We start from the raw sequence: 27,478 nt of genomic DNA, 5'->3' as shown, positions 1-27,478 counted from the left end.
AACTGTCTATAAAAGCAATGAATTTCTTAATAATGATATATATGATAAAGAGATAGATCAACCTTCTGTGAATCATGGAGTCAATGCCAATTATTACCAGTTCAAGGACACCTTGGCAGAAAGGGGCTGTCCAGCTCCAGGGTCACCCATTCTGATTGTGCAAGGAACACACAGGCACAGCCAGAGTGGTTCTACCAGCACACAAGCAGGTGTAGAGACATCAGCAGAAATGCTGACTCCATGTTTGCTATGAAGTATGGAGAACTTGGTGCAGCATTCTGGGAAAACTGCATTTACCTCTTGTCTTAATTAAATTGAGCATGATAGTACAGGCACCACAATGGAATCTGATGCCTGAAGCAGACAAATACAAAGCTGAAAATCTTTCTAATCATGAATCTTTACATGTCCAATTTTATTAATGGAAACCACTCTTGGGTGTCAATGCCATAATAAAGAAATAAAATAGTTAAAATCAGTACTATTCTGTTTTAAAGCTAGAGACCTGTAATTGTTCACTCCAAAACTTCTAAAAATAATTGTTTTTCATTAATTTTGCCAGCTGTGCTGTAACCTCCTGCTGGCAAAAACAACTGGAACAAGCTCTTCAGTAACATCCAGCACTGTCCCTAGCTGGTTTAAAATGGGGTGGTTCTCTTGAGTTCAAGGAATGGCAAAGTCCTAAATCACAGCAGCTAGAGGCTCTTGTAATTAAGGGAAAGAAAAAAGTATTTTGGTAAATGCACCAAAACTTCCCCTGATTGGCAGTGACAAGCTGATTTCAATATATTCAGTGAAAAAGCATGGCAGAAGAATGAAGTGATAAGGTAAAAAATATCCAAAGATTAAAAAGGGAGGGAAAATCCATTTATAAAAAGAACATTCTTCTCAAAATGAATAACTGCTCCAAATTTGAAATGCTAAAGATATAAAAGGCACTAGTAGTTTAATCTAATTTTTGTCTTTCATAAAATCTAACTCTATGCTGTGTCCAGAAAATTACTGACATTGTGCAATAAGCAACATTGTGGTTATTCCTATGTAAGGAAAGGGAAAAAAAAGCAAATTCCTTTCTTCACCAGAGACTTTCTGTTGAACTTTGGCAAGTTATTCTGTGTTTTTGTGTCTCAATCTCTCTGAAGAGAGGACATGAAAAAGCACATCCCTTTCTCAAAGAACAGGCTTTAAGGGTAAAAACAATGAGATGGGGAGACTTAAGGGGTGTAAGTATTTCCCACTGTTACAGAGGGCCATCCTATTTGAGCTCACTGGAAAGTTTACACTTTCAAACAATTTTTTCTTATGCTTTCTTTGAGCAACTTCAAATTGAAGCAAATGAGAAATTGAAATCTACTGGGAATTTTAAGTAGCCCTGTTAAGAGGCTCTGCTGATGGTGCAAACACACGTCAAGTCAAATTGAAACAGCCCTTTTGTGTGCTGGCAAGACAGGCAATGTTCTTAAGCCCATTTTTGAACAGAATCCAAGTTCTGTATTTTGTGCTGCCTTACACAGATCTCATTTGCTGCAACATTCAGTAAATTGCTTGATCCAAGTTTTCAGCATTTCAGAGTTTCAACATTTTCTATATATGAGCACAGATATATGTACAGAAAGTTGCCTGCTTTTGGAAATCTTTCCAAACTCAGAGGACAATTATACTTCCAATACATTTATATTTTGTTTCTACACATGAGGAAAGATCTCCAGGAAACCAGGACCCAAGAACGAATAATAAAGAACAGTGACAAGCCTCTCAACGGTGCCTCTTTTTTATTTCCAAGTTTATAATTACTTTCCTAGAAATTTATTATAGTCCTGAATGTGTACTTGTGTGATGACTAATTTACCTAGTTTCCACTGATTGAATTGCAAGAGATTACCTCTGCAGATCATGTCTGGAGAATATATCATATCTAGAGGTATAATGTCATACCATAAATCCAGTCATAGCAGTATTAAAGTTTGACTGATGCACAATGACAGTGATAAAACATGCCTTTTCCATGTAGCTGAAAACCAAAAACAGGCTTCTGAAAAACACAGGAGGTGACTTTGCTTCTCACCAGACTACTGATTCAAAGCCACTGCTTTTTGCTTTTTACTCGGGTAAAAGTCTGTTCTCTGTAACATGTCAATTATTTTACTCTTTAAAGACTAATATAACCGCAGACCTGCTATACTGAAAAGAGTTTATACCACTGCTAACTGTTAATTCCTACAAGAGGGTATATGGACTTGGAGAAGGTACAGTGGAACAGCATTTCTGAGAAGGGAAGTTTAAGGCAGAACAGCTTTCAGCAGTTCTTCCACACGTGCTTGGCAAACATCCTGAACAGGAATGCTGTTTGTCTAAATTAAGACAGTGAGATATAGAGCAGATACTAGAAGGACTTAGCTACTTAACATTATTTCAATCATAATATATGTATTTTTAATACTGTCATAATATTTAAGCTGTTATTTCAAATTTGGTGTGCTTAGTCACTTTTCAAGTAATAATGTGAATACTTACGGCTACTTTTGAGACTCATGTGTCCTCTGAAAGGTCGCATCAAGGAGTATGTAGGCACCATTGTTATCTGGGACCCTTGGCAAGGAAGGAAAATGTATTGGTTATGTATTAATGAAAACATTAAGAATTATGATTATCTTTCTGCAGATCCTTATGGGAATTACTGAAGAATTGTCTCCTGGCCAGAATGCCACATTGCAACTGATACAGGTATGGAAAGGCTGGAACTTTAGAATTTACTTTCCCTGCCAGATTTCTTCTGTTTGGTTTAATCCCTCTCAGTTAATAGGACCCTTTAGACCAGAACCTTTGAGAGAAAATTCTCTATTAGCAGGGCAATTTTCTACAGGCCACAAAAATGAGCCATGGCATTGTGCAAAGGTCACATATTTTGCAATCTGAAAGATCATCTCTGCTAAATATCTTCAAGGCAGAAGAAGGAGTAGTTCAGTCTGTTACTGTGCTGCATGTGGGGGAAAAAAGCATAGCATTGAAGATTTTCTACAGATACTCCACAAAATAGTATAGGCTTACATCACAGAAGCCAGACCTAGAAAAGACAGACCCAACACAGCAAAGAAAGCAAACAAGTACCCACTCATTTTGAATTAAGGGCAGGTTGCAAGAAGACAAATTCTACATACGCAGAACTCTACCTATTTTATGAAGAAATGTTGCACTGCTGACAGATGTATTTATGTCAGACAAGTAACAGGGTAAATTTTACAGCTAACAGGTAAAATTTAACAGTTGAAAGGGCCAAGTCTCAATTTCCAAAGCCACATAAGTTCACAGGAGTCAGACTGACACAGGCTCATAGGAAATCCAAAAGATTTCAGTCCCTACCGGTCCAGTGGTATGGTTTTCAACCCAATCATGTTTCTAATTCCCCACTAAAATCAAGGAAAAGCTGGTACCTTAATTTGCAAGTCTGATCATGGAGACTAAACTTCAGTCCTCATTTTTAACTTACTTTCATCTTAGTGAAACTGTTTGTTGATATGCAAAAGATCCAGCAATAATTTTAACTCTAATATAGACTGTCTTCAGTTTAAAGATGATTTTGATTCATCTTAAACCTACTCCTCATTAATGTGAAGCAAGCCAGTAGCACTGCAATGTGCATACATAATCTTCTCCACCAGATAAATCTTATCACTTTAAACCCACACATAAAATTCCATGCTTCTTAAGCAGATAAGTCAACTGGCATACAGGAACCTGGTGCTCAGTAGCTTTATACTCCAAAGAGTTGTCTGGCAGCAGAAGTTGCTTAATTGTGAACTTGGATTTGCCTGATTTGATTTGACAGTTGTAAAGGAAATATCTCCTTAGAGATGATCCTGAATGTCAAAGGACACACCAAGTGTCATCAGAACTGGAAAAATCAATAAAATTCTTTCTTTGGTTTCAAGGCAACGTCATAATTTGGGGGCGGAACCAGGGTATCTGTCCCTTAAACAATGAAACCTTTTATTTTGTCCTCATATACATATTTCAGAATAACTTTTGGTTTCAAAGGCATTGCTGCAAGTTCACTAACCATATGTTTACACCTTTAAGCAAAATCTAAGGGCAGAGACTTTAGTCAGGTTTTAGACCTTTATTTGACGACACCTGAAAAAGAGGCAGTTTCTTTCAGAGAGTGCACTTTCAACTGGTTCTGAAATGCAGGCCTCACACTGGGAGCTTAGTTTTTAACAAAATCACCTGTCTGGAATGGCCTTCTTAAAGGTAAAAGGATGCAGGTAACAGAGAGCATTAGGCAATGTTCTGAGAAAACAAAGGCTGGAAAGATTATGAGCAGTGCTTTTTATTTTTTTTTCCTATCAGATTCTCTGCCACCTTAGACATAAAATAAAAATATTATTAAATAAATGAGAGCAGAGTAAACTTTATTACTTTTCCTCTGTGCTCATATTTCTAATTGTCATGGGTCCCTAAGTTAATAAAATCATCAAAAGGTCAGGTGGTTTTTTTTTTGTTTGGTTTTTTTTTTTTTTTTTTTTTTTTTTGTCTTTTGAAAACATCCTTCTGTAGTCACAACAGGATATGGGCAAAGGAAGTTACTGCTCTCAAATCCAAGGTAACACATCAAAATATTTGGGGTTTTTTAAATGCTATTTATTTAGTTGTATTCCTTAAGTATTTTTAGTAATGTTTTGGAAAATAGTGGAACTTAATCATAGCTTCATATATATTGGCTAAAGATTTAAAAACAAATTAGTCTAGCTACATCTCATATATTACTACTAATAATTTTGATACTTTATTTTGAAATATAAATTATCTCTGGCATAATCTTTGCTTCTTTTGGCTATCTTTTTAATGTCTAACATCTTTGAAAAGCATGAAAGATAGAAGGATATTATATTGAAAAGAGGTCTTATCCATGTGCAACTTTAGGACAAAGTAATCCTTTATCTTCTTGTGTCCAATCCTACCACTTCAGCTCAACAATGACTCTAGGATTATCTGAAGCAGAAAAACATCAGTGGGAAACTGCTCTGAGTGAGAACAGATAAAATGGAAGGAGCATGTATCAAAAATTGTAAGTCTTTGGCAAAAGTATATTTTTTTTAATAAGAGCATGCTACATGTAACCCATGATTCAGGCACTAAACAGTTGTTGTGATGGAACAAAGTCCCAGTAATGGCAGACCTTTAATTAACCAGTCCCTTACAGGAGCATTTTCAGCAGTTGACTCATACCAGAATGTTACTGCTGTTGTTTGAACTCTGGTGACTTCCTGAAGTCTCAATCAGATCCCTGTCCCAGGCTCTGTACAAACAGTCAGGCACTCATTAACAGACCCAAGAAGTTTATAACTGAAGTTTGCAAACAAGATAAATAGCAGTTAGGGGGAAGAAAAAATATTGTCTCTGTTGTGGGGGCTGAAAAAGCTGGCTTTGTTCATTGTAACGACATGAAAAGATTTAATGGCAAAGAAATGCAACTTGATTTTCTGAGTATCAGACCTATGAAAAAACCTCAGGACATCTATTTTAACTTTGTTGAAATATGCAGAATTTTCATTCTAATGAGAAGAAACTGCATAGATTTTGTAGCTGCAGCCATGTTTGACTTAGGGAGCCCTACAATCTCCAAGGAATGGTGTCTTTCCCAATAGAAAGCCATGGATAAAGGAAATTGTTTTGGCAAGAAGTATTTTGAAAACTGATCAAATGATAATTCAGGTTCTGAAGATTTCTTGGGATGATCAACACCACACATGGAGGCAGAGTGTAGGTAAGGTGATGCCACTGGCGACATTCTTCAGGTAACTGCAAGATCAGACGTTGAATGATGAACACCCTTTTCCAGAGCAAAATGTCTGATAGTGTAACAAGGGAACTGTCTGGTAGAATTTCTGAATGTGAAAGGTTCAGTCTCTTAACAACAGTTATTTGTCAATGTTCCTTACAAGCCAAAGTCCTGTGATCTTTATACACAGACTTTGTAAAACCATGCATTAGCACTGTCTTTAAAATAGCTCAGTACTGATTCATATGCTTTTATTTCTGCCTTTTCTTAGAATGAAAACAAGTAGTCTACAGCATTTGAAAAGATGGTGTTTATTTTTGTGAAGTTTTTAATTTGAGCCATAGCAGACTGAGAGAGAGCAAAGCTTCTGCCTCACCTCTGCTTAAAATCAGGTACTGCAACAGAAAATGTTGTGTTTTGGGATTTCAGAATGGAGGACATTCTAAATTTCAGAATGGAGGAATTTTTTAATCCATCATGATTTATGACCACTTCTGTTAAATCTGTGTAAGACACAGTAGGGAATCCATACCACACACTCAACACTTACTTACCCAACTATAAATTAAGCCCTGATCTTTGCACTTAGTAGGTGAGGGAACAAGACCCAGATATAGCAGGGGCTCATTTCTATTTAATGATTTGTTTTGTTGTCAACACAGTGTCTTCAATTTCTTTGTGTTCTCTGCATTTCTGTAACACCTTAATCTGTCTCCCTACAGAAACACTGCAGCAGCAACTTTCATTTGTGCCAAACTGCTTTAATTTTACTGGATTATAATAAATCAGTGCAGTTGGTTAGCATTATACTTTGGTATTTTACATCCAAGAGGAGACACAGACTGTAAATTACATATGAGAAAAATCAGGTCATTTTTATAGCAGACAGACAGATGCTAAAATGCTTTGCCTATTGGTTTGTATCATACCTAAGCAATTATACCTATTGAATATAAACCACAGCACACCTAAAAAGGTGATAGTAAATGTGCTGAATGGAAGTTAGAAGAAAAAGAGATGCCTTTTTTCACATTTTAAATAATTACAATGCATGGATAAGAAATAACCTTGCTATTGGTATTCACAGACAACATAAGAACAACTCTTTCTGAATATTTAAAATTATCTACAATGAAATAGATTCAAACATACAGCTAAGCATTTGCTGCTGTGAGAGGATCATTCTCCAAAAACAAGGAATTTGATTCTAAAGCTTTGTACTTGTCTCCAGTAAGATGCTAAGCAGCATCAGCTCCCAGATTTGAGGGCTCTGTGTGTTGAAAAATTTGGCTCTCAGTACAAAAGTTAATGATAAGTGCAGTTTTTAACATCAGTCTAATCTTCTGTACTATTATTCTCTATTGACAAAAATCCTCTTTCACATAGTCATAGTTTAGAATTCATCTCCGCATACTACAGTAGGCTAGAAATTTGGGCATATATGAGGCCATTTCCCCTGATGAGAATGTGGAAAGTTTAGAATAGTTCTGAAACAGAAACAGATTTTGTCATAACTATTAAGAATGGCATTCAAGCTTGAAATGGGGATTTTCTATTGATAGAGCAAGTTAGGGTAAAAAGGAGTGGACCTTTATCCACAGGAATGCAGAGCTAGAATGTCTAAGATATGCATTTGGCATTCAGACCTGACTAACAGACATGCATTATTTTTCAGCATCCTAAAATCCACATTAATTTCCTAGTGGACTGGAATTACTCTTCTGTGTCCACATCTCAATACCTGCAGAAGCCTGGATCCCTTGTCAGCCATCAGCTATGGAAGTAGCATTTGCAAACTTAATCCAGAACATTAAAACAAACCCAGCTTGACTATTTTTCATGCAGGACTTTAAAGCTGATCCAAAGATTTCCAGAAAAATAGGATTTTTTTGTGGCATTGTTTATTGGTTTGTCAAAACAGAAATATTTTGCAGAGAAAGAACAGGGTTTCTCTAAATTCATAACTAAGGTCTGCAAGGAATCCTGCCAGCTGCAAGAGAGCAGAGGCTCCCAGGATTCAGTCACACCATATGATCTCCCCTCTGTCGGGTCTGCAGCCAGTCCAACACTTCCTGTTTCCAGACCCACCAGCTTTGTGGAAGTAGCAGGAACATCCTCTCTTGTGAACCCCAGAACTACATTTGGCCTTCTTGCTGAGCAGCATAAACCTGAGACCTTTGAGAACTCATTTTATGCCAAATCTCTGAGTCTTGAAGCCCTGAGAGACCATCCCCTGGTCTTCTCGGGACTCACTCTGGTACAAATTGCTAAAAAATGTGAAAATTTGAAATCTCTGGAACCTGGGAATCGAGACAGACCCTCCAGATTCAACCAATTAAAAAAGAAAAAAGAATGTAAAGGCACAAGCAGAGGGGTTCTAATATTTATTCTAATAAGGCACCATTTCTTTTTCTTAGTTTTGGAACAGTCCTGTCACTCAACTGCCTCTACTAAAGCCTATCATACTTGTATGGGATAAACACGATATTTGTATTTTGTGGTATTTATTTATCCAATAACATAAACCACATGATTAACTGTAAGAGCTGGAGGTAAATTAAGCAACTGTTACAGTTACATAAGTGATACCTTAGCAAGCCCCTGTGAAGATGTGGATGAACCCAAACCCCGGCCATCCTCCCACTGATCATGAGATCCAATTTTAGCAGTGTGCCTGTCAGCTGCAAGGCCCCTCAACAGAGCAAAGACACTCCTTTTCAAATGCCTTTGCTGTCACTGGGTGGTATCCACCTAGCTACAGAGAAAACATGGAGAAGCAATGAGAGACAGATGAAAGCAAGAAAGATCAAGGCAGTCCTTCATGAAATTTCTTTGATGTGTAAGGGAGGTGCTACAGTTTGGGTGTCTATACAGGCAGAAAAATAAGAACAGGCGACAAATAATAAGAAAACCATAAAAGCATGTGGAAAAATTATTAGTCTGCTCTTTATTTTCTATCTCTTGCCATTAGCAAAAGAGAACATGGCATAACTAGTGATGTATATTAGGAGGATGTCTTCCTTTTATGTCTTGCTCAGACATTTTCACCCCTACATGTCATTTCTGCATACAGATCAATTATTTCTTTTCATCCAGGACAGATACATAATTTCCTAGTAACACTTTCAAGATTCTGAAATAAATAGAAAGAGCACCTTAATTGTATCAGTCCTTTTATCTCAATTAAACATCTGTGGGCTGCTCAAGTACTGATTAGCCTATGCTCTTGCCCTGCAGGATAAAGAATGACTCCTATTGGGCTTCTCATGGGCCAGAGCTCATCTGCAAATTGTTATCATTTACACAGCATCCAAATGAAAGAACTTGACAGCAAGGAGCCTATTCATTAATATATAAACTGTAGTTGATGAAGCACAAATTACATGATTGCTTGAGAAAGTAACTGAGCTACCTCTCAAGCACACAGCCATGCTGTGGAAGCTCATGGATTTTAGTGCAACACAGTCAAGTAGTTATTTTAATAAAGGCAGGAACACTTTTTTGGGTTTCTAAAATAAGCACACTGTAAGTGAAACACTTCATATTTATCAACAAGAAAAATGGCCCCTTCCTGGGCAGGTAAAATCAAGATATAAATAAATTTGTGCTGTCTCTGCTGATGGATATGAGCTTGCAGCTGGCACTTTGCTTCAGTGATTTTAGATTCCTTTGAAAATTCATCACATCTGCCCCCATCTCCCCCGTTTCTTCCAAAAATCTGTTTTTCTTCTTAGGAGAGAGAACACTGACTTTAGAACACTGACTGCAATACAGTCTCTCCCTTCTATCAATGCCCAAGACTCACCTTGGACATGGTCTAGACCTTGGAGTATCCCTTTCTCTACTGCCTGAGAGGTCTGTGGCAGCACCCAGCCAAGGATGTACACCCATCAGCATGCTCTGCTCTCCCCCAGAGCAAGCAAATATTTTCTCTCAATTCCCTGTGAAGAAGGTCAAATGCTGTGGCAATGGAAATTTCCTTGAGCTTCAAATTGCTATGAAGGGTTCTGCTGTAGTGACTGCATCAATGTACTACCTGTCAGATTTTAGGAATATGTTTATAATTAGTGCCTAACTTAGAGAATCAAAGACTATGATGTGTACTTTTTCCCTTTCCAATCTGTTTTGTCTAGTTAAACCAGAGGTTTAAACTTTCTCAGTGCAATAGTTGTCCTGCACTCTGTGCAGACCTGCCTCACAAAATGAGTCTTGATCTGCCATGTTTAAGCACTACCCCAGCACAGCCAGCAAGTCATGAGAAACAATTTAAGTACAAACAAGCACTGAAACATGAGATAGGTGCTGTTGGAGAACCCTGAGGTTTATGTGTCCGCCACACTGGTCAGCCAAAGATTGAAAGCTATTTTTCCCCAAAAGGCTGAGAAAGGAAAAAGGGAAAGTATTGTGTTCTTGTCATGTTCTTAGACTTTCCCAGACACCTACTTATGGCCAGTACTGGAGACATATCTGACCAAATGAACTTCTAGTCAGATGCAGGGCTACACTGGAAAAGCGTTTTGCCACTTTACAGCCTTCCTATAAATGATATTATTTACAATGTAAGTTATAAATGAGAAAAAACTATTCAGACTCAGTTTCTTCTGTCATTATATCTTGGCTGATAACATGTCTCCATTGTTTTAAGCAATATAAAGCCACAGGATGCATCAGGGCCACTGACCTACAAACAGAACAAACCCCAAATCTACTAGTCTTGTATGTTTTATTTACTATTTGATCTCCTCCTGCCTATAAAGGCTGAAACTGGAAATAATGCCTAGTAGGAAAAAAAAACCTACCACAGATCAGAGCAAATTCACTGTTAATTAACAGGTCTTCACACAACTATTCCATAAATTTTATCCTAATGCTGACATGCCAAGGTATGGCAGGACATGTGTGAACTACAGTAATTTAGAATTAAGAATGTACCTTAAAAAAGAAATTAAATCAAAAGATTTAAAAGGAGCACAGAAAGAAATATTTAACTAGAGCAGCTGGTAATTGCTGTCTCTTCTCCCTTGAGTTTTAGATTTTTTTCCATTACTTGACTGAATTTCCTCTGCTCATGCACATGCTTTGACTGTTTCTACATGACATGACATTGGAATGTTACTGCCTGACAAAGCAAGAAATTTTGAAGCTAACTTCTGTTCCATACAGTGACAAATTGCTGAATTTTCCCTCTTTTTGTCGGGCATAAAGTATTGTAAGAAAAAACCAGTGCTCAGAACAATCGCTGAAACTACAATATTGCATGAATGAAATATATGAATAAGTCTATAATTTATTTTGTTAGGATTTCAACAAGAAAATAATTTCATCCCTTTAAATAGTCATGCTGTTTAGTATTATAGTATTATAGTATTATTTCTATTTTCCGTTTTTCAACCTCCAGAACTGTAAACCACCACTGATGTGCCATGTGGTAGGTCAAAGGTGACCATCTTGAACATAAGATCTTCACAAGGAACTGCAGTTCCCATTTGAAACCTGCTGGCTCACAGCAGTAAGCTACAAGTTTCCACAGTTCACAGAGGTAATATGGCCCCTTCCTGCAGCAGCTGCACCAGATAGAAATAACAGACTGATGGCTGAAGAGGAGAAAGAAAGAACTGGGAACTTCTTATTTTCTTTATGTCATGTCAGGGGCCTGCTGTGCACTTGGCAGGGTGGCCAGGAAGCTCAGTCCAGCACCTTTGGCATTGGTGAGGCATAAGCAGTGTCAGGTGTCACAAAGCAAAGTCACCATCAGCCACAAGTGTGGCCACAGCAATGACACAGGAGGATGAAGCACTGGAAATTCCAGCAAACTGGAAATTTCTTCAGCATATGCAAAAAGCTCCTGGTGGCCAAAAGCCAATAAAACAGCTCTGCTCCATCTAGTCATAAAGCCTCTAGCACAAGGACAGCAGGAACAGTGATGCTTCTATTCCTAAATGCCAAGGAAAAAAAAACCCCATGTGAGGCTGTATGAAGCATGATTCAGGGGATAACTACAGAGCTAGTACAAGGCACTGAGGTAGGAGCACTGTCTGTTCAAGAAGCTGAGCTTCTGTGACATATATCAATAAAATATTGTTCCTTTGTATCAGAACTGTAGTCCATCTAGTTCAGCATCCTACCACCAGGATGCTGCTTTTGAAGTACCTGAAAAAAACCCTTCAGCAAGTGAATGCATAACCTAATCTGTTGTTGTCCTCATACTACATCTTCTAACACCCAGAAGTTACCTGCTGAATAAAGGAAGAGATTAATTATTCTTCCCAGTAAGTCTATTAGAATTTGCTATGGAGTAGTTGATACATCAGTTTGTGTCATCTTTAAACACAATTAAAAGGATAAGAAACAAGATCTCAGTATTTATCTATACATATTTTTACTAGCAAACACTTCAGCAGCTGCCTTGAAAGAGTTTCAATTCCTCTGAAGTGGCAAGTAGTATTAACTCAGCATTTTAAAATTTTCCAAATACTCCTGTGAACTGTAGACTGTGACACTTCAACTAATGAGGCCAAATTAACAACTTTAAAGTTTTAAATTAAAGAACTAAAGACAGCTACTGATGTCTAAATGTGCTGAGATAAAATTAAACCCGTTATTTACAAGCAAATTATCTAAAGATGCACTGTCACAAAGTTAATATGGAATTGGAGGACATGGGAAAACATGTTATCATCTATTAATGATAAACTCAGCAAAGGCTGAGACCAGCAAAATTTTGGGAGAATTATACGTGGTAAAAGTTATCATACGTTTATGAGATCTTGGCTTATCAACTATTGCAGGATGAAAAGGATGATATTTTTATGTGTCTTTCCTGAGTGACAAACATAAAAGTTTTCAGTAGGAATTCACTTCCCATGCAGAATGGGGCCAAACTATTGTAAATAATTTAAAAAGTTAAGACTTTCTCATTATCCTAATGGATCAGGCTGCCAGCACCAGCCAGATCTTGAAGTCTCTATTTACCTAGCTGTACCTGTATATTCCTTGGAATGTCTTAAAAAAGATCTTTGGACTCTGCATTTTTTGGCAACTACAGCTCTTCGTGTATGAATGAACTTGTTTCTATAACTTCATAATAATTTCATTTATTTAGATTGGAACTTCTTTATATTGTTGCAATTTTTAAATATTTTTCATTCTATGCTATTCCAGAAGTATCAGGACACCTTTTTGCATATTTTTATTTCTTTGTAATTAATTTTAAAAAAACAGTAGAGAGAAAAAATACCCCATAAAACCTGTTTCCCATTTTTATCCTGTACAACTGGCCCAAAAAAGCACTTAAAAATATATGTAATGATTGTAAATGGGCAAGTGTATTTTACCTGCGACTTTTAATCACAATTGTAAATTTGCTTCCTACTCCAGCTCCCATTAAAATCCACTATGATGTTGATATTGGCCTCAACAACTTGATCCTCTAGAAGCTCACTAGTGTTTCCAAGCAGAAGGTATGAAGAAATACGGGCAGGTATGTGCATGTTTGTGAAAGCAACAGAGAGGCGACACCTCTATCTTGTATTCCAAAACTGTGTACTCAAGTAGTTTCTTCAAATAACATGAGGGCTTGGCTGTAGGGGCTTTGTTGACTGCTAAAGACTTAACAAAATGAACTCTTCAAAATGTGCGGCTGTATTGGACCTTTGCAACTAAATTTATTTTCTGAAAAAAGGCACTTTCTTCTAGCAATTAATGGGAAAAAAGAAGTATCTGATTACAATGAATCCCTATGAAGGAGGTCTGAGTATCTTCAGATGCATGAGCATTTGCAAGGTGGTACTGACTAACTACTACAGCAGAACACTGGCTAGCTTCATCATGGAGACTCAGCTCTTCTTCTCAGTAAATGACCTACAGTGGTGTGGGAAAATTCTTCTGATTCTTATGTGCCCTCTTATCTTCTCAAGTGGTGCAAGGCACTGGTTAGATCAGAAAGCAAGCAGAGCATTCAGTAGGAGAGAACAACATTGTTTAAAACTACAGCACTATGAAGCTAACAGGCTTTACTGACATGAGATTTTTATTTCTTTTTATTTTTATTTTCCCTGTGCAAGCAAGAGCATTCCTGTTACAAGGTGAAATTAGTTAACAGAGCAAGATCATACAGCATAGTAGGGGAGCCCTGCTGTTCCTTGCAGAAAGAACGTCAGAAGTGAAAGGAGGAGGTATTAAGTGCAATTCCCTGCTGCTCGCTCTCTTAAGGCACCGGCAGCTCTCCACTGGAGGCCTGCTAGCTGCAATCAAAGTTTGCCCTAAGAGACCTTCACCACAAAGCCATAAGCACCAGCAACACACCAGACTAGAAAGCTCTTACAAAATTTTAGCACAGTCCTGGAAGCCTTACGTGAAGGAGAATCCTCAGTTCTGCTTTTTCCAAGCGAGACTACAGGATTTCAGAGGATCACAGGCACTGGAGGTAGCAAGGGACCTCTGGAGGTTATTTGGTCCAACCCCCTTCTCAAGCAGGGCCACTCAGAACTGGATGCCCAGAGCCGTGTCCGGGTGGCTTTTGAATGTCTCCTAGGAGGACGGACAGCTCACCGGGCAACCTGTGCCTGTGCTCTGTCAGCCTCACGGGGGGCGGGGATTCCCGGTGTTCAGGGAGTGCCTGCTGTGTCCCCGTGGTGCCCATGGCGCCTGGTGTCACCTGGCTCCCCTTGGAAGGGCCCTGCTTTTGGCTCCGCGTCCTTAGCTGCCCGGGGAGCCGCGGTACCTCGCAGGACGAGAGAGGCAGGGGAGGAGGGAAGGAGGGAGGTCCGTCGAGGTGCCGCGGTCCCGGCCCCGCACAGCGGCACCCGCGGATCCGCCCGTGCCCGCGGCCGCCCGGGGAGGAGCGCCGTACTTTGCCCCGGCCGTACCCGCCCCCAGCTCGCTGCCCCGCGGCCATCCACGCCCTCCCATCCATCCATCCATCCATCCATCCATCCATCCATCCATCCATCCATCCATCCATCCATCCATCCATCCATCCATCCATCCATCCATCCATCCATCCATCCATCCATCCATCCATCCATCCATCCATCCATCCATCCATCCATCCATCCATCCATCCATCCATCCATCCTCCCTGCCCTCGGAGCCCTTCCCGAGGGCGCTCTCCTCCCGCAGCAGCAGCGGCACTCCGCGTTGGCGGGGGCACTCCGGAGCCGCTCCAGGCGCTGCTATTTATAGCTCAGCCGCGCTATTTTTAGAGGCGAGCGCGGGTCTGGCTCGGCAGCCGAAGCTGGCGAAGCGTGTGCGGCTGGGAGCGGCGCGGCCCCGCGGCGCTCGCATACGGGCGGCCAGGAGAGACACATGGGAGGGTCCGCTTGGCACATTAAACTTTTAGCAGGCTCCAGCACAGGCTTCAGCCACTGGGGAGGCCCAGAGGGGCACCTGCACCGAAGTCTGAGGTGTAGCAAAGCCAAGGTGACCAGAAGCGCAATATTGATGGTCAGCAGGCCCTGTAAGTGCTGTGCCTCAGTGCTTTTCTGAACTGGGCGTCTCTTTGAAGGTGGCACAAAAAAACTAGGCTTGAAAGCAGGAATGCTCCCCACACCTGATGTTCAGAGTGATGTTAATGATATAAAGAACTATTGATTGAGAGGAACACTTGATGCATAAGTATCAATCATAAAAGTGCTTAGCTATCGATATTCAGTCTTTGGAACTATCTTAGAAACAGGCCTTATTGTGGGAGTTCATTAGCTGTTTTGAGAGCGTTCACTCACCCTGAAGTGTATGCCCTCTCTTTCCTTGGTACGTTAAATTCACATTAAACTTAAAGGGAGCCACGTGTGTGTAATGAACCAGCGTATAGCCCAGGGCATGCACTCTCTATCATCGGCCTCCATTATCGGCATTAAGTGACCAGAGGATAAATTAGACCTCATGTGAGCACTACCCTGGTATTTCCTGCAGTTTTTAAAAACTGTGTTTATTCAGAACTCTGCGTCCACTCCCTGTCAGACCATGCAGCTCCTCAAGAAGCTGTTGAGAAGCTGTGTAGCAGCGCAGAGCTGGAACTGAAGAAACCTCAGTGGAAGAATACAGGTCATATGATCAGGCAAAAACTTCATACCAAAGGAAAGCATAGGCTCATTTAAATTTGAAGCAAATTCTTCACGGAGTTGTTAGCAAGGATAAAATCAAGCATTTTCAGAGCCCAGATAGTGTTTTAGCACTTCAAGTGAAAGAGTATTTTAATTAACAGGCAGTTATAGTACACTCTTATTTATTGTGCCTGAGCCAGTGGGTTTCACCCACTTTAGAATAAGAGATGAGGAAAGGCACTCTGCATGGAACATACTGATCATTGATGCTCCTTGTGTATACCTAAAGAGGTTTAAACATCAATACCATGCTCCAGAAAAGAGTATAAGTTGTAGTACATAAGTTGTTGCAGTGCCTTGCTATTTTTTATATAGAGAGTGACCTGCTGTTCCAGAGTCATCCTAGAAGTCCCCTCTCTGAAAGCCTTCTTCAGCTGAAGTTACATACAGGGTAAGAATGGATCTAAAATGAAGCAGTAATTGTACAGCAGTAATTTAACCATAGTTGTACAGTAAACTTCCAGCTTCAAAGAATTCTTCAATGTTTTCAGTCACCTCAAAAAATATGCCCATGTGGCAAGTGGAAGACAGACTCTCTACCTAGAAGTCTCCAGATTAATTAGATAAGGCAACTAAACGTTTTTGTATGCTAACTTCTTGTCTTCTAGCAGATCACTACAAGTGACAAACGTTCTGAAGAGCAAGCTATGTTTTAAATTTCACCTAGGCAGTTAATTTGCATAGAAATAACTGAGTAGTCCTTTAATTATCCCATAGTTCTGTTGAATATAGACAAGAGCTATAGCTCATACTCTCTCAGTTATGTTGGTGTAGCAAGAATAACAAGTAGCTAGAAAAAAAGCATTTTTGTTATTGAAGTCAGGACACGCATGTCTGAATTCACACAGGGAACAGATGTCGTAAGTAAGAAGATACCGTTTATCCACACTCGCTGTTTGGGGTTGAATCAAGAGAAAGTTGCGTAGATCACATGCCTGCAGTGAAGAAAAGTTTCTCTTAATGTGCTGTTTTACAACCAAGACAAGGCTTAAAGCACCTGCTTTTCTCACACCAGTCATTGTTTTGATTAAAAAGGAGAAATACCAAAACAAACATCTTATGTAGAAGATACAGAGCTGTTTTGAAGAGCTTCCTTTACAAGCACTCCTCTTGAGACCCTGTCTCTCTCATAGAGTGGATCTCTGGTCTGAGCTACCTTTCTCTGTGAACAGGTAGGTTTGTGCGCTTTTATTGCCTTTTCATGTAGGACAGGTCTGTGGCTTGTATTTAATTAGCATACCTTATGCTGGCACTCTTGAAAATGAAAAAAAAAAGCTTAGTTGAAAGCAAACTATTAAAGAAATTCAGAATGCTGGGGAATAAGCAAGAGAGAAAGATCATCAAACAGCAAATTGCTCTTTATCCTCATAAAGAGAAAATAAGCTGTCTGCAGTTTTTCCTTTTCTTTAATTAGACTTAGCAGCTTCTCTTCATGCTGACCATGATAGAGTTTTGCTCACAGCCTTACTTTTGTTAAACTCAGTCACAAGATTTTTTTGAAGACATGATTTTGCAAGAGTAAGGCAATCTGAGTCTTACTTTACACTACTTATATAACTCCTGATTTGATAGGTTTCTGGACAATATTTGTCTCATACCTAAAGAAAGAAATACAACTCTTTCAAAGTGATTTGATCAAGTTATACGCAGTGTTTGTGTTTGCAAACATTTAAGATTAAGCAACTTTTTAAATTTTAATTCACAAGTGGGAATAAGAAGCTTTGAACTTTAAACTTGATTATTGTGACATGCCAGTTATGTTGTTATTTTCAGTTTTTCTGATACAATTTGGTCAGAAGACAACATAAAATGAAGTAAAAATAAATATTGGTCTGGTTCTGTAACCTTTTATTTGAATGAGTAATAGAACTGAGACTGGAGGGACTGCTATTTCTACAGGTAGAAGAACAGTAATGGGAACACTTTGTTTCTTAAAGATTTAATTCATTAATAAAGTACGAGAAGGATGTATAAAAATTCAGTGTTGCTGGACTTTTCAAGAGGCACAGCAACTAAACAAACAGTTGAATGATGTAGCAGCAGCAGGAGACCTGCTAACGCAAATACTTAGTGGTGTGACTCATAGAAAACAAGCTGAAAGAAAAACATTGACCAGCTTGCCCTTTCTCCCTCTGTCCTTCCCTCCCTCCTTCCCTCCTATCTGCTTCCCTCTCCCCCCATCCTCTGTCTTAAAAGCACAAGCAGATCAACACCACAGAATTTTTCCCTACTTGCAGGTGGTATATTGAAAAGCATTGGTAAGGAAGGCAAAAGTGTGATGTGATTCCATTTTAAACTGTAAACCAATCTATGTTAGTCTCCATCTTGCTGAATCCCCAAAAGAGGTCTAAAGAGCTTTTCTATCTGTCTTACTACATTGGTTAGTCACCATCTCAGTATATAGGGCTAATCCAAACAAGGAGAACAATCCTGGAGTGAAAAAAGCCATCAAGTCTAAGACTTCAAATGTAGTGGTGCTGCAAAAACTCCTTAGAGGCTTTAGAGCCTAATTTTCAGAACCATAACTATCAGACATAACTGTATAATCCCAACCTTCAGCAATCTTATTCCATCTGGTATTTTCATATGAATTAATGTTATCCTTTGGTTCTCTGCTTTCTTTCTCTCTGTGTTTCTTTCAGTGGATACTGTTAAAAACTGGGTGTACTGGGATGTGTTTGGAGTTTTCTCTGCAGTTGTCTGTGGCTTTATTATTCCAGGAAGCTGCAGTCACATGAGTTTAACCAACATACCTCTCACATTGTGAAGTGGTCACATTAGCAAAGGGTCACGTTTGAGTCAATGTGAGATTCAAATTATTAGAATTGAAAAGGTATTTATTGATTGTAGTTGCCATATACAATTATCACTCAGGGAGGAGATCATTCTCTTAAGGGGCTCCCTAAAGCACAGGTCTTACTTCTTTAGAGAAATTACCAACTGTCAATACTTACATTACCCTGTGAACATCAGTGGAGATTGTGCATATTGCAACTCTAAGCATGCCATAATGACTGCAGAATTAAGATGCGGCTGAGATTATTCCAGCATCTTCTATTTTTTTATATGGAATGTAAAAAAACCTGCATTCTCACTCATCACCAAACTAAACTGACGGGTACTTAGAAATGTACTCACATCTGCTCATTTTTCTCCATTCTACATCTTAATGGCACAGTTATAAGTTACTCTTGGTTTTGCTGAAATTTAAAAAGTAAAATCTATCCTTACCATTTCTCATCTAATATATAAATAGCCTGATTTGTTTCTTGGAAACCTTAATTCTCACTGAAATAAACTGGTAGAGGAACAAGTTTCTAAAATACATGTTTCCAACCACTGGGAGGAAGTCTATCTTACTAGTATATTTATCATTAATCTGCCGTAATGGTCCAGAAACTCAAACCAACAGGAAGGATAAAAATATAAAGGCAAGCCTTAAATAACTTGTTGACAGAGAAGATTTAGAAGTAAATTTAACCTCAATCTCAGCTACAGTGACCACTTGCCAGTCTAGTTTTGCATGGCATTTTATTCTGTGCTTTTTACTGGTTCATCAAACATCTGTAGAGCAGACACTGTGCCTCGAGCCTTCATAGGAAACTACACAGCTGAATTCAGCACCATAAGAGAAGGCAGGTTTTGGGAATGGTGCAAGAAGTGTATTCTGTAAGCTTGTTTGAGGGTACACCATCAGTACCTTCAGATCATGATATGGACTTTGTAGGCAGGGCTGGTTGATTCTACAGGTCCTGAAGTCATGGAGCTAATTAGGCATTACAGTGATGATCATCTCAGCCTGAATGAACCCATCCATGAGCCATATGGAGCACTGCAGGAATTTTGTGTCTGGAGTGGCATCAAGATAGAAATGTTCAGTCTGATAAAGGAGAGTATTTTGAGGCCATGTGTCAAGTTAGGCTTGGAGTGGAGGAGTTAACATCTTCACCTGAGACTCTGCTGAGTATTGCTTTTCTGTGTTTACTGCAGAAGATGCATCTGCACAGTGAAAAGAAAGGATGAACACAGATTTATTCTGTTTTCAAAAAAAGCAAGATCAAATATAGGTTTGCAGACTGAGCCTAATTTTTCCAAAATAAAACTCATGATCCAGTGATTCCAAGCCCTTTACATTCAAAGGAAAAACAAACAATATAAATGCTGATGGACATGCATGAGATTTAATTCATGGTATTAGTAAGAATTCAAATTATTACTGTCATTAGTAGTTAGTAATGCAATGTTAGTAATGCAATTATTTCACTACCAAGTTAAAAATAAGTAGATGAATCTGCTTTATAATATTTTCAACACATCTCAATCTGGATGTAGATGGAATATCCTTGTTGAAATGCAGGGATATCTGCTGAAATATTTAATATTTCTTACAAGGCCACATTCCATGGCATTGCCATGTCATGTGTTACCTTGGCTGTAACATCATATTACCTAAATCACTATGAAAGCACAGTTCAATGCATTGTGCAAGAGACCTGGTGACTACTTCCCAGCAATGATGAGAATGAGTTATGAGCCTCTCTGCTTCTTCCTAAAATAACAGGGAATGAATTTCATGTGGGCAAACACTTGACTCATTCTTCTTGGAACTGATAGCTTACCACACAGGACTTGGAGGCTGCTCAGTGAACCAGTCCACGGTTCACAGGAAGAAGAAGCCTCCAGAGGAGCTCAGACACTCAAAGAATAGCATTCTTAGCCAAAAATAACTGAGCACTGAAAACAAATTGAAAAAAAAGTGTTGGTCTACTTGTAAATCTGTTGCAGCAACATGTACCTCCAGTCATATTTGAGAGATGAATGGTACATCCATCTTTGTCTCTTCGCTCTTCTGTTTCCAAAGCTTCTTCCCAACCTAACCAGCACTACATAGGATATACATAGGCTTGTGACCATGAGTCACAGGATCCATGTCAGCTGCTGCTGGTGAGGACCCTGGTGCAAGATGTAAAGGTAAGAATGCTGCCTTGAGGCAATTGCAATGATACAGAGATATCTGCACAGGGGTTGAGAAAAGCAGGAGGGCTGAGGAAAGGCTGGAACTGTAGAAATGGCAGTGTGAGAGAGAGACTGTCCCACACAGGATGCTGTACAAGCAGGATAGATAGGCATCATTCTCAGAGTGTCCTGAATGAATGTGCAGCGGATGAAATGCACCACATTGTGTTGGGGGTTTCAGCAATGTTTCGTATGGATGTGTGTGAATGTGGGTGTTGGGGTGAGACGTACCCAGAATAGCAGAATCAATACATCTCTCCTATCTGTTCACACCCGCTAGTGAACTGCAGGTCACCTTTCTTCCTGTATCCTCCACAGATGATGTCTGGCTTGCTCTTGGGTCTGTAGCAGACTGTGAGGAAGAGCATGGCCAAGTTTTTGAGTCTGTGTGTTTTGTCTTGACTGACAGATTTCTGCAGATACTTTGGCACAAAGTAGAAAATGGCTCACTGACAGCAGAAGGAATATGTCCTTCTTGGAGATGTGAATTCTTCCTTGGATGGAGGAGCTGCTGTGTACTGCCAGCCAGCATTCTTGCTGAATGCTAACTTTCCAAATTAAAAAAATGATTTAACTGTACACAAGGCAATATGTACTATGAAATGCTGCAGTGCCATTAATCTTTATGGACTATTGTGTAGATAGGGAACCAAGCCCAAACCTACCGACATACCTTCTTTCCTGCATTTGTGTTCATTTCTCTACTCCCTGTGTAACCACTCCTTCATGACAGTAATAAAACATTCATTCCTTGCTCATGAGTTTAAACAGGGGGATAAAGAGAGTGATCAGCCTGACAAAAGCAGGGGAAAGAGTCTGGAAATGTTTGGTGACAGTAGGAAGGAGACTTGATAATTTTGCAAAGTGTGGTTACTCCTCATTCCCTTGCTTCTGAAAATATATAATTCCAGTACTGGTATCAGGGAAAGTGTAATCTTTGCTATCCCTAGGAAAATTTTAGGTATGCCTTCTCCAAGAAGTATACTTGACATCCTTGTTTCTGTGCTGACAAATCAGCCTTCATTCCAGAAATGGCACGCGTCTCCAAGGAAAGAATAACTTTTCTCTTCCAGAGTACATGTGGCCTGAGGCTAATCTCTGTAAGCTGTCTACAACTGAGGTTTCTCTGCACTGGGAAATTATATTCATGTTGGAACAGAAATGCAGAAAATTAATGTGGTAACAAACACTGTGCTAAACACAACCATCTATATTTGGAGTTGGACTCTCCTTTGTGCTAAATCCTACCTACCTATACAGGAAGCTATAAAAGGATCTTGAAGTGGACAAAATTATTAGAATCAGAGCCTTTAAACAATACATGGAATATACCAATTTGAAAAACATGTTTTAACACAACTTACTGGTGTAAAGAAAGCATAAAAAAAGTAATGTAAAGGAGACATCATTGTCTAAATTGGTCATAGCAGCTTCATGCTGAAGTTGAGTTTGTACTTGATAACAGAGATAAGTAAAATAAAAAAACCTGTGAATATCTTTATAGACTCAATGAGGATCATGTTGTTATTTTAGTGTGCTAGAAGAAATATGATTGACATGGTTATGTTCTCCTGAAGACACAGATGTCCAAAAAACCTAGGAAGCATCCAACACCATTTGTCCATTCTTGCAGAGGGCTAGGAGGTGCCATTTCAAAATGGCAGGCCCAGATTGACATGAAAATCTCATTCGTTAAATGTCTTTTAGGACAAAACTGCCTCTGTTCTATTCAGTTGCTGGTTTTGTTAGAACCTGTGCATCACTAGGAGTGCTCCCTGTTACAATATGTTAGTTTTGAACGAAGATAGGTTTCACTTGCCTTCTCTGAGAACTGCCATATGTAAGTACATGTAATGGGTTTGAACAAATCATAATAAGACTGGAAATATTAGACAGTAACTACTTAATCCTGCAATTATTTTATTAATTTTGCCTTTGTTACAAAGGTAGTAAAAGTAATTGAAATGTTAATCTAGAATATTTACTAGGGCATTATGTCTACTCTATATTCAATTCATGTTGCAGTGCTGTGGGTTAAAGACAGAATCACAATTAGAAAAATATTAAATTCTTGGATCTCTGCACTTTTGACTTAAGGGATTGAGCTGCATTAATTGTACTTGTTTTCTGCCCACAGAGTGTAAAGTGATGATCAAACAGTTGGCAAGCCTTATATGGCTCTGATATTATTGTATCCTAACAACAATGGACCTGCAAAAGTAGGAATTTCTCCAGAAGTTAGCCTATAGGGTAACTATTTTTACAGGCAGTGTAGTGCAGGTGTAAGAAAGCTAGTGAAGGTGTGACCTTGGGGAGTTCTATACTTGGTGTGTTCAGATTCAGATCACGGGTTCTTTTTGTTGAGCTTGGATAGAGTTACACGAAATGTTTTTAAAATTAAGGGATATACATAGTACAAGGTGGAAAATGCTGGTGTTATTTTAAGTCTGTTTTCATGCAGCATAGAAAGTGACACAGTGTTTTGGATATTGTCCTGAGAAGAAAAGCCAAGAAATTCTGTTTTTAAATCCTGATACTGACACTTACTCATAGCTAGAAAGAAGGAGGTAGCTCCTGAGGCACAGTTACCCTACTTTTCCTGGAGGATCACTAATTCCCCTGTAGTTATTGTATTTTCAAAATGTTGAAACAATTCTTATATTATGGAGGTTAAACAGATTATGTATGACAAATTGCATTGAAGACTGAGTATTGAAGAAATTACATACTTTTAAATAGGGCTCAGTATTTAATAACCTAGCAGATAGCTGGCCCCTGCTCCCTCTCCCTTGCAACAATTTTGCAATTTGTTTTAATGACAGTAGAATGACCTCCAGAGTTTCTACAATTTTCATCCACATTTTATTTGAAGACTGCAATGCCTGTTCTAAATGACTCTTTGTGTTGTCTCCAACTCTAGCTCCATGTAACACTTTTAGTCCTGTGATGATTCAGGAGACAAAACAGCTACTTAAGCCATAAGATCCTTTAGCATTTGAGATATTTTATCATGTATCCAAATTCCAGCATTATGTCAGATGCAGATTTTCTCTACTTTCATCGCTCATTACCCACTATTCAAAAAGAAAGCCAGTGGTTCCATCAGCTGAGTACTTTAGTATATAGATGTGATCAAAGTGAAATCATGACAAATAAACAGCATAAGAAAAGCATAATTGTGCAATTGCAGGCAGAAGAATCAAACGTGCACCCACTTACTCTGTTTGGACTGGAGAGAGCTATTGTTTTGTAAGAATAATTTCCTGGCTATGGGAAAATAAAATTTCTGGCACGACTCTTAATCTGAAAATTTAGGGGAATTTAGAGCTGCATGTGAAATTTTTGGTTAAGACTCAGCTCTGGGGAAAGTAGAAGTGTTGATGAAGTAAGTCATGGTAAAATGATGACATATAAATCTGTGAGATAAATGGTGTGATAAATCTGCGAGGGTCTGCCAAGTGAGATGATTTTTGTTTATGCTGTTCTAGTAATCTGTTCTGTGTGCATACTTGTGTCAATTCTCAGACAGGTGCTCAGGTGCTGACCTGACTGTCTCATTATTCTTGGTGGATATGGAAGTTATTGGAAGTTGCACCAGTTCCCCTCTGCATATGGGAATAGGTAATGCTGTATGCCGCTCTTCCACATCCTTGACCTGATGGCTTCACTTCAGGAGTGGGGAAAAGCAGTAGTGCTACAGCAGTGGTACCTGTAAGCCTGGTCCTGAGCCCACGGCCTTGTGCCATTGGCATTTTGGGTGATTTGTAGCTCTTGCTCACTCTCGTCTACTCCCCAGCTTATTCCAAACAGCACGATTGGATTCTGGCTTTATGCTCTCGCACAAGAGCTTCTCCCAAACCTCAGCTCTTGGGAGAATGAAGAGAGAACATGGTCCAGGTTTCTTAACATGCCAGAGCCCCACACAACAGGTAGGCAGGATGTTATGTGACCATAGCCTTGCTGATGGACATAGGGCTATGCAGGATATGTCTTTCTTACCAGTGCAGACATCCAGATACATTTTAGTGGGAGTTCCTCACTGTTGCCACAGAAACTTGTAGGGCTATGATAGTAAAAAAATCAGAGTTGCTCAAACCTCTGGGACAGAATTTGGTCTGTACTAAGTAAATTGTATTGAATTTAGAATCTGTTGTTGACTTCCAGTTAAATCAACAATTATAAATGAGAAACAATTAAATACATTGCTAGCTAACTGCACAGAAGATGTATGTGTTCTATTACATCTCATTCTGTTATTTTTGTCCTTCGGTTAATAAATATAATAAACATGCCCAACCTAAATACATTACTGCAGGATGCTAATATACTGAGGATATTGAATATAATAGTTGTCCTGGAGAAATCATCCAACAGAACAAATAAGAAAATACACAAACAATTTTATATGATTTGATGTGATTATTCTGTCTTAAATTTCTAAGGGCAAAAATTATCACTCTAATTACTTTGTCAGAAGTCCTAAACAGCAAGATAGAGGAACAAAGGATAACCACCAGAGTCACAGACCAGTAACAGACTTAGACCATCCATAGTGAATTTCACTCTAGTTTATTTTAAACAGTTGGTTGTGCACACCTAAGGGAGTCTTACTTAAGAGAAGTAAAAATAGTAATGAATAACATATTTGCACTTTATAGAAGTATATATTAATGAACATAATTTATCTGACCTTGGTCAAGTTTATCTGTCAGAAGACTTCGCATCTGTTATGAAAAATGTATTTTCTGAGAAATAAATTATTTATTTCAGAGCAAGCCAGCTACATTTTTTCAGTGAAACAAACAAAATTCCCAGATTCAGAGCTTTCAAGCACACAAGAATGTTGAACTAATCACTCAGTATTATTTTGTGTTCTTTTGTAAAGGTTTCAACACTGCAATTTAAATCAGCAGGCTACCTGTTCAACATGATTTTCAGAGAGATTCCAACTGAGCCCTGATCTGTAAAAGTATATACTTTAAAAAGGTTCTCATTTTTGTAGTGCAAGTACTCAAGGATTGAATGAAAGAGTGAAATCAAGGTGTGTGTGAAGGCCTATTTTTAGTTTTGCATTTTCCATAGCTGGGTTGGTTACAAATAGGATGTGTGAACTCTGGAATAAGAATTGAAATGCAGACCACAACCACATATGTCTTGAAATAGCACATGGTTAAATAGATATTGATACTTTTACTTCTGCATGAACAATGCTCCATGTATTTCTTCAATAAATAAAGAACCCCAGGAAACTGATGCTTTGAGCCTTCAGAGTCTTCACACATCCTTTCAAGACCAGTGCAAGAAATCCACTTACTCTTTCTGTCATTTTTCTGTTATCAATCATGTAATTCATATCAAAAGAGTTGAATCAGAGCCTCTTATACATATACATGGAGCAGATAGCTCTGAAACCGGCTGCCTTGAAATACAAAGTTGTTCTTTGCAGGGAACAGCTCTAGTCTTGTCTGTGTTGAAGATATTCACATATAAGTAGTATTTCCTGAGTTGTCCAGTGGTTTTCCATAAACTTGACAGGCTCAGTTGGTTTTGGGGTTTTAGGCTGTCATTGTGCTCCATTTCCAAAATGTGACTGAAAGAGAGAGGCCTGTGCTTTAATCTCCATGTGACTGCTGGATTTTTATGTTCCAAACACCCACCATCCCAACTGTATATATCTAAAATATGTTCTATAGCTTCCTGCAAATCTCCATCAATGTTCACAAATATTAGTCATTTTGAGGAATGATGCTCTTTTTAATACCAACAACCATTATATGCCAAATAACTTTATGACTCCTTACCTGTGCACTTGCATTGGTAAAAATTTGTTTGTGTCATGCAGAATTGCAGAGCAGTGTAGATGAGTCCTTGTGTGGCCTCATATCACTTTAAGTTTACTGCTTGAAGGCTGTGCATCAAAGCATTTTGTGCATCATTAGCTTGTTCCTTGCCAGATGACGTGGTACCCACACAAATATTACCATCTGGTAACTTCTGCTTAAAGCAGCTGTTGTCAGAATAGTCCAGAATTTTAATCAGTTTCTAGATTTCTAAATGCCCAAGTCAAGATACCTTAGATCTCCCTGCAGGAAGAACAGCTTTTTGGATGACAGGGCTGCACTATAGCGTGCTGATCTCCTCCTTGAGCTGTGTCCATGGACAAAAGGGCTACGTTCCAGGTGTAAGTCCTTAGATGACAATTGACTTGCTCTAGGAAAACTTCCAGGTCATACTGAAAGAACTAAGAACTGCAGAATGCATGAGAACAAGAGCTGTCCGCCAAATTGTGATAGTCTAAAAGTTGCTTTGTCTCTTGAGTTTTAAGGTAGGAGGCAACAGAAACTGTGTTGTTTATTTTTGTGTGGTGCTTCTTAATGACTGTGCATTGATAAAAACAGCTACTTTTAGGTTTTGGGATATTTGGGTCAGATTAAAATAAAATGCTTTTTAGCCTGGGCTAAAAGGGAAAGGCATCTTCTATACAGCTTTGCAAATGGGGGAATCCTGAAGAACAAATATTCAGTGTGGGTTTTTTCACAGGGATTTATCTGTAATTTCAGAAGGACACAGTAGTGGGAAG

The 27,478-nt window shown here is 38.9% G+C and overlaps 1 long non-coding RNA gene across 1 annotated transcript; it reads left to right on the top strand.

The window, feature by feature from the left end:
• Positions 1-2,672: 2,672 nt before the first annotated feature.
• LOC128786369 (uncharacterized) lies at positions 2,673-6,117 on the top strand. The gene is made up of 3 exons (XR_008430261.1): positions 2,673-2,724; positions 4,967-5,065; positions 6,051-6,117. It is a non-coding gene; the product is annotated as an uncharacterized LOC128786369 (long non-coding RNA).
• Positions 6,118-27,478: the final 21,361 nt, after the last annotated feature.

Source organism: Vidua chalybeata, chromosome 3 (genome assembly GCF_026979565.1).
Source record: "Vidua chalybeata isolate OUT-0048 chromosome 3, bVidCha1 merged haplotype, whole genome shotgun sequence".
Lineage (NCBI taxonomy): Eukaryota > Metazoa > Chordata > Aves > Passeriformes > Viduidae > Vidua > Vidua chalybeata.
Note: the sequence above shows the minus strand (reverse complement) of the source record. Positions and strands in the feature narration are given on the sequence as shown.